The 12,758-nt window shown below is 43.2% G+C and overlaps 1 protein-coding gene across 1 annotated transcript in view; it reads left to right on the top strand.

Moving 5' to 3' along the window:
* NAA16 (N(alpha)-acetyltransferase 16, NatA auxiliary subunit) overlaps positions 1–11,169 on the top strand; it is a 468,335-nt gene extending 457,166 nt beyond the window's left edge. The window contains 1 exon segment of the mRNA XM_029602955.1: positions 11,086–11,169. The gene's annotated coding sequence lies outside the window, so the exon portion shown is untranslated.
* Positions 11,170–12,758: the final 1,589 nt, after the last annotated feature.

Genomic DNA, 12,758 nt, shown 5'->3' with positions numbered 1-12,758 from the left:
GAAGCAGGAGGACCAGCCACACAAGTGGGTGATGTGATCCACTTAAGAGACACAGAATGTTTCCATTGCTGTCTGGAAAAGAAAGCTTTTCTGCGTAATCATGTTATTTGCCACCACAGGAACGAACTCATTGATTTTTTTGTTCCTAGAGATATCAGACATGTTTTCCAGTGCTAACTGCCGATTATTTCCTTCCATAACTATCATACCCCATAGTTCTTAAGTTTTATTTTATTTTCAATGTTGGTAGATTGAGTTGGGTGTTTCATGTTGGTTTTCTAATCTTCTGTGCACTGTTTCTTTACAGCCTTGGTCAATCTTTTTGTCATTATAGATTTTTATTTTGTTTTGACTTTTTTTCACCATGGCTGAGAAGTCCAACAACTTCAAGATTTCCCTCACAGATCACCAAAAGGTCTGCATGTCATCACTGGAGCTAGGGCATGATGTCCTTCTTTGTTACATCTGTGTGAAGATGTCATCCAGGACCATCAAGTTCAATAATTGACACTCCAGGACATTGCCACCAAAGAAAAATTAGATCCATCAAAGGCATCGACATCAAAGGACCAAGTTGCTGTTCCAGCTATTGGAGATGCTTTGACACTGAGGGGAGTCTCTACTCGCTTTAGTTCCAAAGCCTAGGCCCAGAAGTAGGTAATGTTTCCACTCCTCTTATCACATGAGAGAGGCTCTTTGGGGTCAAATTCAGATCTGGGGAGTCAAGGCACCAAACAGTGAGGCATACTTAAAAGCATTCACATAATTGGTGGGGGGCCTTGAGAGCACAGAAGTTGGAACTACCCAAGATCCAGCTCCTAAGCAGTTTCCTAGCTAATAGACAGATGGGTTTAGGACCAGTGGGGTTATACACCTCTACCATCTGGAGACAGAGCAAACTGATGTTACAGTATATATACTGCAGTGACATCAGCCTGCCAGTATTCTCTGCCTCCAGCAAACGGTGGACGTGCATTTCCCTACTTGGGATTGCTTTAGATTTTGGAAGGAAAAATAGAAGAAAAAAATTAATTTGTCCCGCTTTCCTGCAGAGATATCAAATGGTCCCTCCCCCAGTTGAGAATTCCTGAGGTGATTTCTATGGTCCTTCAGTTGAGTGCCTTGGTCCAGTAACTGGTTTTTCAGCTGGGGTAGAATTAGCTGCTTGGACAGCTGAGCGGCAGCGGGTGCAGGAAGCTGAGGGCAGTGGTGACAGCATATGGCCCTCTCCCCCCACAGCCAGAAACAGTCTCTGTACTTAGCCAGGAAAGCTTGAGCTCAGGTAAGATGCAGTGCTACTGTCCTCATTTGTGGCAGGCAGAAAGGAACAGGAGATAGATGTCTTTCTCTCTCTTATATAATATAAATACAGAGAAGCAAAAGGAGAATTTATGTATAGGGCTTCCTCCTTACCGGTCTTCATGCTCAGCACACCGGTCCGACATTCGTCCCATTCTGAGGAAGGTTTAAGGGACGTGGGCAGTCTGGCAGGTTGAGCAACCTTTATTGGCTAGGCCCCGCTCTGAGGCTATTCTCCTGTGTACCACGTAGTAGGCCTCAGCGGTGTTTTGTGCGTTTTGCCTGTGTGTTCAGCTGCCCTATTCAGGAACGTTGGTTCAGGCAGTGCGTTTTTGTGTCCATGAGCGTCCAGTTTTTGGACACTTAGTCGGTCATTCGTGTGGGCGTCCAGATTGCGTGGTGTCCAGGCTAGACATGCGCTTAAGCCATGCGCTTAACTTGGGCGCATTGCTTGGGTGCTTATCTTTGGAATGCCTGGGTTTTGAGCAACTAAAATTTTGGATGCTTAATTTTTGAATGCATATAAACTTTTTTTTTTTAAATGGCGCCAATAGCTAAGAAATCTAAGCGCCTTTCCCTATGTGCTGCCTGTCATAAGGGCCGGTGCAAGGGGATTGGGTGCCCTAGGCACCTTCAGCCTTGTGCCTCCCCCCTTCGTGCCGCCCGCAGCCCAGACTCAAGTGGCAGCCAAGGCCCCGGGAGGAACAGATCGTTCCTGGGCCCTTCGCTGGCCCCAGGGGGGTGTCGGGAGGGTAGCATTACGGGGGGAGGATGCAGGGTGAGGCGGGGGCTGGGCAGAATTTTGAAGGGGCACTTTTTGCCCTTTCAAAATTCTTCCGCCTGAAGTAGCCACGAGCGGCGGTGCGCCCCCCCAAATCTCGGTGCTCTAGGCACAGGCCTAGCTCGCCTAGTGGTTCCGCCAGCCCTGCCTGTCACATTCGGGCATCTCAGCCTGGCGTCCCCACTAACTTGTGCCAGCGCTCTTTGGAGGCTCAGGGAGGTTTATCGTCCTCTGATTTTACTAAAACTGGTTCTTCCCATCTAGATGAGGGCCTGGGTAAAGATGTGTCAGGAGGAATGCCTGATCTTGGAACTCCTTTAACTGGTTCGACAGCAGGGGAAGGTAGCTCAGCGGGCACAGCGCAGGTACCTCCTGGTTTGGATCCTTCTACCTTTTCTTGGGTAGAATTTTTTCAAGGGTTGCAATCTTTTCTGCAGGCGTAGTCCTCAGACCAGCTCAATCTTGCCAGAGGAGAGCCATAGCCTGTTACTGCTGTTAAGCGCCGGAATATACCTAGATCAGCAGTAGGACTTCCAGACAGGGATCCAGATGCCACGGAGGACGAGACTGATCCTGACTCCCTGGAGGATGGGGAAATTACTCTGGGACTGTAACCATATAGGACTATGTTACGTTTCTTTCATAGAGATGAGCTGCCAGCTCTGATTTCCCAAACTTTGAAAAGGCTGGGAGTGTGCCTGGGATGGATTCCAATTCTGAGCTATAGAAAAAATGCCATTTTGGTCTCCTTGCATAAAGCTTCTTGTTTTTTTCCCTGTCATGGAGGCCATTCAAGAATTGATTGATCTTGAGTGGGGCATCCCGGAGGCTAATTTCAAAGGAGGCCAGGTTTTGGAAGGCCTATACCCCTTGGATCCTCTGGTGAGAGAGCATTTGCATTTTCCGAAGGTGGACACACTTGTTTGTTCAGTCTCCAAATGAACAACTATTCCCATAGAAGGAGGAGCGGCCTTGAAGAATATTCATGATAGGAGGATTGAGGCCATCCTTAAACAAGCATTTGAAGAAGTGGCAATAATGTTGCAGATAGCTTCTTGTTGCTCCCTGGTGGGTCGCTCTTGTTTACTTCTCTCTCAGGAGGTCAACAACTCTGGAGTAAATCCAGGGCAGTTATGGAGCCAGCAGCCACCTTTTTGGCAGATGTGGGCTGCGATTTGGTCCACACTTCGGCCAGAGGGGTGGCTTCGATAATAGCGGCCGGTGTCAGTTATGGTTCAGAAATTGGTCGACCGATGCAACCTCTAAGGCTAACCTTACGAAATTGTCTCCCTGCCACTCCCTGCAAAAGAAGCAGGCAGTGGAGTCTACTCTGTTAAGGCTCCTCAGTCTGAGGGCTGTGGTTCCAGTACCCACGTCTCAAGAAAATAGGGGGGATATTCCATTTATTTTGTTGTGCCTAAGAAGGGGGGGGGCTCCTTTCATCCCATCCTGGATCTCAAAGGGGTCAACTGTCATTTGCAGGTGACTCATTTTCGCATGGAAACTTTGCACTCAGTGATAATGGCCGTGCAGTTGGGGGAATTTCTGACCTCCTTGGATCTGTACAAGGCATACTTCCATATTACCATCTGATTGAAGCACTAACATTTTGTGCATTTCGCAGTGTTGGGGTGCCATTATCAGTTTTAGGCATTGCCTTTTGATCTGGCCACCCTGCACCCAGAATTTTTTCCAAGGTTATGGTGGTGGCAAAGTTGAGAAAAGATGGGATTCTGGTTCATCTATATTTGGACGACTGGCTAATTCGGGCCAAGTCTATGGATGAGATCTGATCGGTGCCTGCAAGGTAATCTCCCTGTTGAAAAAACTTGGTTGGGTAGTGAACCTAGCTAAAAGCAGTCTTTAGCCATCTCAGTCATTGGAGTATCTGGGTGTTTGGTTTGACACGAAGCAGGGAAAAGTCTTCTTTCCAGAAGCTCGTATTCAGAAGTTGATGACGCAGGTTCATCTCTTGGTGAACACTGTACACCCAACAGTATCTACAGGCACTCGGTTTGATGGCAACCCTGGAAGTGTTGCCATGGGCCAGGGCGCACTTGCATCCTCTTCAGCGCTCCCTGTGGTCCTGTTGGAACTCTCAATCTAAGGACTTCTCGATTAGGCTCCACCTACCAATGGAAGTCTTCTCTCACCTCCAGTGGTGGTTGCAAGTGGATCATCTGAGAAAGGGAGTTTCTCTGACATCGCCCGACTGGTTGATACTCACGACAGATGCTAGCCTCCAGGGTTGGGGAGCTCACTGTCAGGAACTATCGGCGCAAGGGCGCTGGAATGCCGAAGAATCTCTCTGGAACATCAATCAGCTGGAAGCCCGGGCGATCCAGTTTGCGTGCCTGTAGTTCACCGGCAGACTGCAGGGTCGAGTGGTCCGAGTAATGCAACGACTGTGGCTTTACATCAGTTGGCAGGAAGGAACCAAGAGCCAGCAAGTGTTGCAGGAAATTGACCAACTAGATCGCGGCCTTGCACATTGCAGGAAAAGACTATGTAAAAGCAGACTTTCTCAGCAGGAGAGTCTGGATCCAGGAGAATTGGTATTGTCTGATGAGGCGTTTTAGCTGATAGTGGATCGCTGGGATGTTCCATTCCTAGATCTGCTGGCGACTTCTCACAGTGCAAAGGTTCCTCGATTCTTCAGTCGCAGGAGAGATCCGAAGGACTTGGGTATCAATGCTGTAATGCAAGCCTGGCCGGAGGACAAACTGCTCTATGCCTTTCCTCTGTGGCCAGTGTTGGGCAGAATTGTTTGGAGGGTCAAAGACCAAAGGGGGATGGTGTTTTTGGTAGCACTGGATTGGCCCAAGAGACCATGGTATGCAGATCTGCGAAGACTCCTGGTAGACTCCCCCCTTCGTCTTCCGGCACACAGGAATCTGTTGCAGCAGGGACCTGTCCTTCACAAAGATCCAACTTGGTTTTGTCTTACAGTATGGCCCTTGAGAGCTCTCACTTTGTTGAAGCGTGGATATACTACTGCGGTTCCTTGCTATGAGCAAGAAAATTCTCCACTTCCTTGGCCTATGTACGGATTTGGCGAGTGAGGCTAGTTCAGTTAGGATCCCACTCGTTTTGGAATTTTTGCAGGATAGGTTGAATAAAGGGTTGGCCCTAATTCCTTGAAGGTACAGAGTGGTGGCTCTTGCCCTGTTTCAGGGATCAGGTGCGTGGTGAATCCTTATCATCTTGATGTGGCCTGTTTCTTGAGGGGAGTGAGACACCTTTGTCCTCCCTTGCAGTTACCGGTATTCTTGTGGAGTCTTAATCTGGTTTTGGATGTTTTGGCAGGTCCTACATTTCTACTGATGCACTCCCTTTCCTTGCGCTTACTGAAACAGTGTTTCTGGTGGCGATATGTTCTGCAGGCCTTGTCGGGAACCATTCCTTCGGGTGACCCCAGGAGCGATTCTACTGCATACTGTTCCTTCTTTCTTGCCTAAAGTGGTCTCATATTTTCACTTGAATCAGTCCATTTCCTTGCCATCTCTGGATAAGGAAAGAGATATAGAGGAATATCGCCTGGTGCATCCCCTGGATGACAAGAGAAATGTCATGAGGTATCTGGAGGTTCCTAAGCCTTTATAAAAGACGGATCACCCGTTTGTCCTTCATGGTGGAGGTAAACAGGGCAAGCCGGCTTTGCGGGCTACAATAGCTCGTTGGATTAGGGAGCCACATATGTGGCCACTGAAAAGCCATTGCCTACTCAGGTTAGGGCTCAGACGCTGTCTTGGGCAAAGGTTAGATAGTTTTCTCCCATCGACATTTGCTGTGCTGTGACATGGTCCTCCTTCCACACCTTTTTGAGGTATTATCTTCTGGATGTGCAGACACAGCCTTTGCACAAGCAGTTTTGACTGGACCGCAGGCAACCTCCCACCCTATTTGGGAGTAGCTTTGGTAAATCACACTGGTCCAGAACCCATCTGTCTATGTGCTAGGAAATGAAAAATTGCTACTTACTTGATAATTTCCTTTTCCTTAATATAGACAGATGGGTTCAGCATCCCCCCCTTGGCTGCCGTATGTTTGTGTTATAATCATCCTGGGTGACTATGTGTTCCGGGGTTACTGGGTAAGTATGACTCTAGTCCCTAGACTATTGTTAATGTATTTCTTGTCTAAGCTCAGTGTTTCATGTTGACTGAGTATTGAAATGGTTATCTGATTTTACTCAAGTTTCTGTTAGTCTGCCAACAGTTGCTTTTGAAGAGAATACTGGCAGACTGATGTCACTGCAGGAGTATATATACTATGATGTTGGTTTGCTTTGTCTCCATCTGCTGTTAGAGGTGCATAACCCCATTGGTCCTGAACCCATCTGTCTATTAAGGAAAAGGAAATTATCAGGTAAGTAGTAATTTCTCATTATGTTAGGACAAAAGCTCATCCTCCTGGAGTGTGGTTCAACTGCAACAGGCTCTAAGAGTTCAGTCATCCAATTTAGTTACTTCCCATCTGGCTGCCCAAGAGGATTGCTTCTCATCTCCTGAGCCCACCTTGGTGTTGGCCTTAAAGATGTTGGAGAGAAGGATTCTTGAGGTCCTCTCTTGGCACCTACAGCAGGTTTGAGTGCCAGCGTTGAATGCCTCAGCACCAACTGAGACGCTGTTTGAACTGGTCTCTGAAACATTTGCCCTGGCACTGTGGCGTGATGCCAATGTCATTTTTTGGCATAAAGACTATGACAGCACTATCTGAGTTGAATTAAAACCAAAAAGCTTAATAGAAGTAAGCCACTCCAGCTTTTCAGCAGTTCTTAGTCCCATTGAACAAATAGTAAATTATAGGGCCCATAACTGTAAAATCAGTGCCTTCCCAGACCTCAGGTACTTCAAATTTCAGATTCTGAGTAGTCCTAAAGGATTTGCTTATGAATCTAGAGAATCAGGTTTTGAAAAGGATTATTCTCCTAATTTCTTCTTAGATTCCTTTCCTTCTCCTCATACTTCTCCTCCTTGTGCAGAGAATGGTTCAGACCATTCATTTTAAGTGACGTGGAGTATGAGCCCATGGCATCCTTATTCAGCTTCCTCAAGATCTTGATGCACCTGTGAAGCTGGTGGCAGTGCCTGTCCACAGATTCCTTTAAGATATACAGAAAAGAATGTGGGAGACATCACACTGTGTACTTACTGTGAACATGAAGGCAAACACAAAGTATCTGCTGCTCCCACATTCAGTAAGTCCCAGTTGCCAGATCATTTGTGGTAGTTGAATCTACCTAGCAAAAGGATAAGAAATTGAAAACTCATTCTTCAGTACATCTTGGACCTTCGAGATCTTGGACCTTTTATTGCGGAAGTTCTTTTCACATAGCTTACTATCAGATCTTCATGAGGGAGTATATGAACTCTTTTTTTTTTTTTTTTTTTTGAAAGGGACAAAGAAATTTTCTGAGGATTTTCTTAACCTAATACATTCACAAGAAGAGTGTGGAAAGCATCTAGTCTGTTTGTCTTAGGATGCTTTTGAAATGGAACTGAAAGCCTCTGCCATGTTATAATCCCAGTAGACTCTCATGGCTATGAGCCAGTTGCTTCAGAGAAAATGTCAGGAAAGGTTTGCAAACTATCCTGCAGTGGAGATAATCTCCCTTGGAAATAGAGAAGTGGTAGATCAAATCAAGGACCATTGTTCCTTGTTTTAGACTCTCTACAGTCACTTTGGATCGAACCTCTACCTCATAGAAGTTTCAGAATGGACTGACAAGAAAGCAATTTTCCCTCAAAAAAAAAAAAATTACTTTCCTTTGCCTACTCGCCCTTGACAGCAGTAGAGCTCCGGATCATGCCCTGGTGATTGCAGAAGCACCAAGTCCCATACAGTAACTCAAACAAAGAAAGGATTGGAGTTTTCATTGGATCCAGAGCACACAACTAATATCCCAGTCTTCATTCTAGATTTTCTATGTGTCGGAGGGAGACTAAGATGTTATGTCTCTTATAACTTCTGACAGGTATCTGCTGAAGTTCTCTCCAAATAAGATCATTCAAACTACCTTTCTCATCAGGATCTGCAGTTGAGGTGTCCTCCCTTTTGTGGGCCAGTGCTGGTGAAACTGTCCTGCCATGGGAATAAAGGTGGGGATTTTAGGCCAAATACTTCCTGGTTCCCAAGAAAACCAGAGGATATTATCTCATCCTAGACCTAAAACCCTTCTAATTAATCAAACTTGTTTTTTTTTATTTCCCTAGACACAGTTATTTCTCTTCTAAACAAAGGAGACTGGCTTTGCTCCCTGGATCTCAAGCATGTGTATACCCACATACAGATATTTCATGTAAATGGGGTCTCTCTCATTTCTAGTAAGGAAACATTAACTTTAGTGTTACTTGTTGCCCTTTGATCTTGATTCAACTCCATGTGTTTTCACAAAATGTCTTGCAGTTACATAGACTGGGAGTATATATGTTTCCCTGCTTGAATGATTGGCTGGTCAGAAGCAAATCTGTGGTGGGTGCGAAGGAATCCATGTGCAGCAACATCTGGGTGCTGGAATCACAAAGGTTTATCATCAACTACCTGAAATCAAAGGTCAGACTTCACTTTGTTGGAATTCATTGGGGCTTTGCAAAATGTGACTTGTGCAAGAGCCTTCCTTCACATCAATAGGATAACTCAGCTAATGACTACAGAGAAGGGGGTGATTTGAAGCCAGCAGACATCATCTTGGGACTTGCTGAGTCATATAGCCTCAACAGTCCTTGTCATTTCCATCTCTGTATAAGAAAAACCCAGTGGAAACAAGCCACTCGAAGACTTTGGGTCATGACAATTGATGCCTCTAACTTGGGTTTTGAGGCTTACATTCAGGGACTTCACACTAGAGGCCCTTTGTCCAATTAAAAAAAAAAGTATTACAAATTTCTTAGAACTATGCTTTAAGGGCTTTTAGAGATCTGATTGCCAACAAAATTGTTGATATTCTACTTGAATAAGCAGGAATAAACTATTTTGTTCCTGTTTTGAAAGTCTTTCAGGATTTGGAACTGGGCTGTCACTCTCATAATAACTTTAAGAACCATCTACCTGGATGAGGGAGTGCAAACACCAAAGATATAGCTGTTCACCACAGATGAGCCTCAAATGCCTTCTCCCTTCACTTAGTAGTTGGACATTGTTTTTATCTATCATCTAAGTAGCCGGAACGTCTCTTTATCTGGTTGCAAAGACCTTATTGAAACTCAGAAGAGATCAAGGGACTGTGATACTCATAGCCCCTTTTTGGTTGAGACAGGCTTGGTTTCTGCTTCGTCAGGAACTCTCAGGAAACTGATCCAATTGGAGAATTCCCTAACTTTGATCACACAGAACCAGGGAATGCATGTTGAGAGAAATGGTTCATTCCTTTGGGTTCTCCAGTGAGGTGTCTCAAGTCCTTTTTGGTTTCCAGAAAGCAATTTACAAAAATTTGTATCGGTTATAGTAGAAGAAGTTTGTCATTTGGTATGAGAACAAGGCCTTAGATGCCTTTTCTTGTCCCATGCAACTTCTTGAATACCTTATACATCTTTTAGAGTCTAGTTTGAAAACCAACTCTGTCAGGGTACACCTTAGTGCATCACCTTATGGAATGGCCAGCTCTATACAGCCTGTAGTTGTCAGGTTTATGTAGGGCTTGCTTAAATTGAAGCTTTCCACTTTGTCATGGGAACTTAGCTGTGTTCTTAAGCAGTTGATTCTACATTCCTTTTGAGCCTCTGGCCTCCTGTGAGTGAAAGTACTGGAAATGGAAGGTCACATATTTAGTGACATTCACTTCCACCCATAGAATTAGTGAGCCCTCCCTGGTGTCTTGTCCACCTTTCACAAAGTTTCATCATAATAGAGTAATGCTTCACACCTATTCCAGGCCCCAGCCCAAACTGATATAACTTTCACCTTAACCAATCGGTCCTGCCAAAATGTTTCCCCAGGGCGTGTGTTCACAAAGACGACAAGCTCTAAGTATTCTAGATTGAAAGAAAACAGTTGTCTTCTGTTAGGAATGGACCAAACCCAACAAGCTTGTGATTGCTGTAATCAAACCAATTCTGTTTAACTGGATAACAATAGATTGTATCTTCTTTTGTTATGCCCAGGCAGGCTTGACTCTAGAAGGGTATGTCTAGACTCATAATATTAGAAACATAGATACTTTGGTCTGTCATAGATCAATCTCCATTGAGAAGATGTGGAAGGCTGCAGTGTGAATTTCTGTCCACACATGTGCATCTTACTCCTGTGCTGATATTACCTCCAGATGCAAGTCGATTTCGTCAGTCTGTTTTCCAAGGTCTTTTTGAAGATTAGAATCCATCCTCCACAAGGGTCTATTTTGTTTATTTTGAATTGTCTTCCAAAAAAAAAAAGTGATAGTTCTTCCTCACAAAAATGTTTATTGCCCATTGGTAGCTAATTGTTCCTTGTCCCCTCCATCCTATACCCTTTCTTGTTTGAAGACTCTATCCCTAATTAGAGATTGGCTTATCCTGCTTTTCCCTCAGAGAAAACCAAGTTGCTTACCTGTAATGGTTATTCTTTGTGGACAGTAGGATGATAATCACATATAGGCTTCTGCCTCCTTTTCTCTGTTAAGTTATATAAAAGACTGAAAACGCCTGCATATTGGTAGTAAGCCATGTGCATGCCCAGAAAAGCCTTTTAGACTTTTTTCCAGACAGCTGTGGAAATGCTCCATGTTGTGGCCTTTGGATTACATCACCACTTATGTGACTGATTATCCTGCTGTCCATGAAGAAAACCTATTACAGGTAAGCAATTTGGGGGGGTTTCACTGCACTGTATTTAATGAGAATTATCGGGCCTGATTTACTAAGTTTTTTTTTCTTGTTCTGTATCTGTGGGAAGAAAGTTTAGTAAATCAGGCTCATAATTAGCAATTACCAGACTTTACAAGGAAAATATAAGTTCATGAAGGGGGATTTTATTAAGGCAAATAAACTGTTCTAATAAGGATCATCTCCTTTTTTTCCTATGTTTAGATCCAAACCTGGCGAAGGGGAAAAGTCAATGTAAAATAATGCCAACATATGTACTGCTGTAATAAATTATTTTGTACACAGGTATTCTTGATTCCATGTTTTTATGGTGTTTATGGTCACATAATAAATATAACTAAAGCAGGTGCTAATTTCAGAGCAATTGCATAAGTAAAAATCAGGAGGGATGAGATGTCATACCTTGCTGCAAATGCAATAATGTGAAATACATTTTGGAGGTGAATTGACCACTAGCAAAGTAAGATTGCTTGTCAGTACATAGAGTAGAGCGCAACACTTCCATGAAATTCATGAATAGTTTTGTCTGGTGTTCATTTTTAAAAACAGGTAAAATAACTCATGCATCATAAAACCTGTATAATTCATGTAATCAGAACATCTCAAATGCATCATTTTGTAGTACTATTCACACATAGATGTGCACAGTACATATTATAGATACATGGTAGCTCAAAAAGTTGTTGAAATATCAGATTGAAACTTTTGAGTACTGACACTATATGAAGGATTCAGAATCATATCACAGTCCACCTACTAACCTTTAAAATATTTAATCTTTAGCATTTCCATTTCTTACTCACAAGAAAGAGATTAAACTTTTAACAAACTTTCTTTCATTGCTTATTTCTCTGTTTTAGCTCCTGGTCCCTGTTCTACGAACATACCCCTTTCCAAGGTCACAAACTGTGAAGGGTGTATAATTGATATGATGCACAATTGCATGTTTTGTGTTAAAAAAAAAAAAAAAAAAAAAACCAGCAGTGCGACTCTCCTTGTAAGACTTGGTACATTGTGGAGATAGGTATAGAGGGTGTTTATGGGTGTGAGGAAGAAGTAGAGGGGAGATTGTGGGAGGTGTATGGAAGGAGTGTTTGTGTGTAAGAGGTGGGGATTGAGTGGTTAGTGTGAAGGGAAATGGCTTGAAAGGTATCATCCTTATTTGGTTCCTTTTTTTTCCCCTGTCAGTATTCAATAGTCTCTACTGCCTGCCATAATAAAGTATTGGCTATTTTGTTGGCTCATTTTCTGAAAATCCTGACCTAATGTTTGGTTTTCAGATTTGTTCTAGATAGTCCCATTTCTTTCAACAAAAGATATTTTACTTTCCATCCCTTCTTTGGGGAGTTATTTTGCCCACAGACAGATATTGATGCCTTTTACATAATTCTTTCCAATATTCCATATGTTGGAAAACATAAACGCTATTCAGACACAAAAATAGGAAAATGTTTAATAAAATATATTTGTGTATTGTAAGACTAGCAGCACCTTCAGCTGTAAGGGGTAACTACTGTTTGAATTTGACTACTCAAACTATTGATCAGAATTTGTTATCAGAACAAGGATACATTAAATTTATCTAAAAAGATTTTAATTAGAGTTTTTATATGTTAAACATAATATAGCAATTGCTTGAATAGAATATATGCATATTTACATATTTCAAAATATTTAAATGTGCATTTAAATCACTTAAGAAAAGTTTTGCGCAGATCACAGTCTTATTAATCTCTATGATAAGTTTAATCTATTTTTCAAACCTTAGTAGAAAGTAGGAGCATCTTGTTTGTGTCTCTGTGAAATCTGCATCTGTGGCATTCAGGAAAACAAGCAGCTACTTATATATTCCGTGATTCAAGGTGCAGGACATGGAG

This window comes from Rhinatrema bivittatum, chromosome 5 (assembly GCF_901001135.1).
Source record: "Rhinatrema bivittatum chromosome 5, aRhiBiv1.1, whole genome shotgun sequence".
Classification (NCBI taxonomy): domain Eukaryota; kingdom Metazoa; phylum Chordata; class Amphibia; order Gymnophiona; family Rhinatrematidae; genus Rhinatrema; species Rhinatrema bivittatum.
This window is presented reverse-complemented; position numbering and strand designations above follow the sequence as displayed.